The 5095-nt window shown below is 48.5% G+C and overlaps 1 pseudogene; it reads left to right on the top strand.

Moving 5' to 3' along the window:
* The first annotated feature begins 682 nt into the window (after positions 1–682).
* LOC125516666 (glycosyltransferase family 92 protein Os08g0121900-like) lies at positions 683–4598 on the top strand (annotated as a pseudogene).
* Positions 4599–5095: the final 497 nt, after the last annotated feature.

Genomic DNA, 5095 nt, shown 5'->3' with positions numbered 1-5095 from the left:
GTAATGACGTGCAATCTAATCCGACCGACGCAGGACTCCAACCGACCTAGCGGCCCGCCAGCCTGGCTCAGACAACCCAATCTGTGTTCGGGTCAGGTCGGGTCGGGTCAAAAACCCTAAACCCAGATCGATCGAGACCGTCTTCTCGCAACCCTGGAATCGAAGCCTGCCAAGCGGGGAAATGCTACACTTACGGACGGTTTTGACACGGAAGGGGTTACGGGCTAAAGTGTAAATCTATGGTTTGCTAGTGGTGGGGCCCTCAACGAAATTCAAGGGGATCGAGAATATACATGGCCATAGGAAGCTCAGTCCGGCCCGAAAAAGCCCGACCCGGCCCGGCCCGACGTTGCTCCCGGGCCGGGCTCGGGCCTAGATTTTAAGCCCGATGGCCGGGCCGAGCCGGGCCTAGGCCCGTCGTTTTTGCGTTTTTCTAAAGATTGGGCCGGACCAGCCCGGAGCCCGACAGGCTTTTACATGTTCGGGCCGGGCTCGGGCCCAAAAAACAGGCCCGATGGCCAGGCCAAGCCGGGCCTGGGCCTGGGTTTTTTGCGTCAGGCTTGGCTAGGCCCGGCGCGAAGCCGGCCCGGCCCGAAGTATGGCCAAGTATAATCGAGAATAAGGAGCAGACACGGTAGCCTGTAGCCTCTCTCCCGTGGTCTATGCCCCGTAAATGTAGGATTATTGCTGCCAAGCCCCCCTCCCCTGCTTTGCCCTCCGCTCCCGCGAAATCGACCTCCCGCTCCCGCCTAATCGAGCTCCTGGTCCCGCCAAATCCAATATGCCGCGACACCGCCGCTGCAGCCGGCTGCGCCGCGTCGTCGTCGGAGCTCTCCTGCTGTTAGCCGGAGGCCACAACGCCTACTCGGGCCGCCCGGTCTTCTCGCTGCCCCTCGGCCTCGGCGCCCGCCCCCGCCCTTCCCGTTCGCTGCCGACTTTTCGCCATCGCCGTCGCCGTCGCCGCGATCCTTCCGCCTCAGCGATGACAGCCTCGCGCGGCGCCTTCTGCCCCTCCGCCTCCGCGCCGGCCACGCGCAGCCGCCGCAGGACGCGGATGTGGATGCGGTCCTCCTTCCCGACCAGGAGGTCCTGATCCTGGACGACGCTGAGCCTACCGGCGACGCCATCTGCGCCTTCAAGGGTGGGGCGTCCTCCCCGGCGAGACCGCTCGGGAGGCTGCCGGCGTCCGGGCTTCACGCATACATCTGCCGCCTTCCCGAGCCAGCGCAGAGCTTCCAGCAGCTCCAAGCGCCGCTCTTACTCCACTCCTCCACCTCCTCGGCCGCCGCAGCTGCTCCAGATTCCCCTTCTCCTTCCCCGGGCCGCGCATTGCTTAACTGGAGCAGCGACCCGATAGTGTTCGACTCGGCTCTTCTGGACGGAGGCGATGTGCTCGTCTTTGCAAAGGGAGTCAGCCGCCGCCAAGGTCTTCAGTGCCTGTATCGCTACAGCGACGACGCCGATACCATGCTGGCATCTTCACCAGCAATCGCCTCAGTACAACAAGTTACTCGCTGCCCCTCGCCACCGACGCCTATCAAGTCAGGAGGAAGCACCAAGGTTCTTGTCACACTAGGGGTCACCGGCGAGGATCCCATGCCCTCCCTTGCAACCTTTCGCCGACAGCAAGCTGAATCTTCTTCAGTGACTCTTCAAAAGAGTTCAATTTGCGCCTGCACAATGGGACGCAACATCTCCAAGTTTCTCAGGAAGTAGGCACTGTACCATAGTGCGATTGGGGTGGACAAGTTCTTTATCTACGATAATGGCAGCGAGGACAGCTTGGCAGGCCTAGTGGCGCAGCTCATATCCGCAGGTTCTTGCCAATGGATGGCTGTCATGGACGTCGATGAGTTCATCTTCTCAACAAACTGGATAGGATTAGAGAAGCCATCAAAATCTTTGCTAGAGCCCGTCATTTCTGTTGATGATAGCGTTGGCCAAATATACCTTCCGTGTTATGATTTTGCCCCCTCGGGCCAAACAGCACATCCACCAGAGGGGGTCTGCCAGGGCTACACGTGCCGGTTGAAGAACCCGCAGCGGCACAAATCCTTGGTCCGTCTCAACGCTGTGGAACCATCCCTCATGAATGTGGTCCATCATTTTAAGCTCAAGCCTGATTTCAAAAGCATCTGGACCGCGTTCGCACGTATTAACCACTACAAATACCAAGCTTGGTCGGAGTTCAAAATCAAGTTCAAGAGGCGCGTGTCTGCTTATGTTGCTGATTGGAAAGATCCGATCAACCTCGACTCAAAGGACCGGGCTCCCGGCTTAGGAGTTGATGACACCGAACCAGATGGCTGGGCCCAAAAATACTGCGAGGTTAAAGACAATATCCTTCAGCTGTTAACTGCAAGATGGTTTGGTGTCGGATTTGGGAACCCTCATTAGCTCCAATCAGGCCAGGTAACACACTGGTAAGATCTATCGCCCCTCCCCCTCTTTTACATAGTAATTTCTGTTTATTTATAGCAGTAAGACACTAACAGAACGTAAATCAAAACCACCAAATTTTCCAGAATTAAAAATTATCTCTTAAATTGGATGGTGTACACCTTTTAAATAGGCTTTAGATTGATGGGGAAGCACCACAGTACGCATCTACTGCTCAATGATGAACATACTCCCTCTAGTCTAGTTCTGAAGAAGTCCCCAAAGTGCAACCTTTACTGCTTTTTTTTTAACTATAAAACTCCGAAATTATACTTTTTAAAAATACTTTATGAGAGATAACCTTTATTTTTATTATACATTACTGTGGAACTCTTCAAACCAATAGTTTTTTTAAGATACTTCAAGATTACCTACACATGGTTTTCACATATCCAATCCAAAAATATTATGAAATATAGTCAGTCAAAGTTTCCAAAATGTTAATTGAACCTATGCCTCAACCAAGAACTTTTCGAGAACTAGCGGAGGGAGTATAATAACCTGAGAGCATTTCTCCTATCCAAGTTAGCAGTTTGTTTTCGCTATTCAAGTTCTTGCTGTCCTTCTTTTTCCATGTTGAACTGTTAAGAATAGAATTATGTTAATTTTGCCTTGATACTCAGCATGTGACACGGTGCTTTAATATTGGTTCTTTTGCTAAAATTGGATGACTTCTTTTGCTTGAATGATTTTGGCTTAACAGTTGGGGTTAGATCAGTTGAATTTGTAATGCTTAGCTGGAGCACGACATGAAGCCTCTTAATTTTATTTTATATTTGGGCCTGGGTGGGCTGGATTACTAATCCATGAAAGCTTCACCCAAATGATTTCAAATCTTGTTTGTTGCGGTCCATTTCTTAAATATCTACCGGTTGAGCCTTATGGTTGTTTGGCTTCTGTTCTGAAACTAGTTCATTGAGATGCTGGTATACACTTCGTTGGCTTTTCTTTAAAACAAATCTTGGTTTTGACTTGTTTTAATTAGCTGGAAATATCTGTGGAAAAAGTCTTTCTTGAAATGGAATTCATACATCAAAATGCATCTCCAATGGAGAATGCGACATTGTCAGACTGAACTTGCAAGGTGAACGTGTGAACCAGTGTATTGAAAATTACCTTTGCTGTGTGGTTTCTACTGATATGAAGAAATGGGTTCAGCATTTACCCATGGCTGAATATTGGTAAAACAGTTCCTTTTATATGTCTCTGCAAAAGACTCCTTTCGAGGCCTTATATGGATATCCACAGCCACAAATCAGTGAGTTCTCAATGGTAGGCACTACCAACAGTGAGGCACAGGGTTCCTTATCTGGCACACAACAACTGCTGTCAGCACTGAAAGCACAATCTCTTAATTGCTCAGCAGCGCATGAAGAAATATGCAGATTGCAAGCGAGTGGAAAGGACACTTGTAGTAAGTGACATGGTTTACTTGAAGCTTCAGCCATATCGTCTGAGTGCTTTCGGCCTTCGCTCTCATATCAAGCTGCAAAGCAAGTTTTATGGACCATTTTGAATACTGTATCGCATGGGCAATGTGGCATATCACCTGCAGCTGCAAATGAGGGCATCCACCCAGTGTTCCATATCAGCCAGCTGAAGAAACACATTGGACCCAATGCAGTTCCCTGTGCTGATTTACCTCTAGTTGATCCTGAAGGGCGTACAAAAACTGAACCTGTTATCATAATTCAGACCCGAAAGATTCCTCGCAACAATCTGCCGGTTGTCCAATGGCTTGTACAGTGGGAGAATTTTCCACTGGATGTCGCAACTTGGGAAGACGCATATTTCATAAAGCATACATTCCCAGCCTTTTTCAAGACAGTCAAAGCATGGCGTTGTCAACCTTCAGCTTCTTGAGGACAAGTTCATGCTCGCAAGGGGGCATTCTCAGGCTGACTTTCAAGGTGTTCTAGTCTAAAGTTAACTGTACCGGTTCAGATAATGAATGGCTGGGGATCCATGATGGGGAAGAAGATCGGACGGCTTGCATTCGCTCGTCTACCTCTCTAGCTTATTTGCTTTTCACTGTTGCTTTTCTAACCACTTTATTCTCTTCTAGCCAACCACGGCTGTAGCAGAACAATGTATGCGCTACACGGGATAAGCCCCGATCAATCAATAAAGTACTACGCGGCCTCCCAAGGGAGGTGAGACGCTTCTGAAATTTCACATGGATGACTTCTTTTCCTTGAATGATTTCGACTTAATAGTTGGGCTTATATCAGTTGGAATTGTAATGCTTAGCTGGAGCACTACATGAAGCCTCTTCTATTTTACTTTTGGGTTTGGGTGGGCTGGGCTAATAATTCATGAAAGCTTCACCCAAATGGTTTCAAATCTTATTTGTTAACTGAGGTCCATTTCTTAAATATCTATTGGCTGATCCTTTTTTGTTTGGCTTCTGTTCTAAACTAGTTCATTTCTCGTGAAGTCATGATTTTGGTGAGATGTTGATCTGCACTTTCCTTTAGAAAAACGAATCGTGGTTTTTTATGACTTCACATGAAACTTATCTAATGACACAGTTAAGTCTGGCTTATATGGTTATGTTCCAGTTTTGACTTGTTTAAATTAGTTGGAAACATCTTTGGAAAATGGCTGAACATCTTGTTTTATATAATCTGCGATGATAGTAATGGTTGTATATATA

This window comes from Triticum urartu, chromosome 6A, assembly GCF_056163025.1.
Source record: "Triticum urartu cultivar PI428250 chromosome 6A, HENAU_Tu73, whole genome shotgun sequence".
Classification (NCBI taxonomy): Eukaryota; Viridiplantae; Streptophyta; class Magnoliopsida; order Poales; family Poaceae; genus Triticum; species Triticum urartu.
This window is presented reverse-complemented; position numbering and strand designations above follow the sequence as displayed.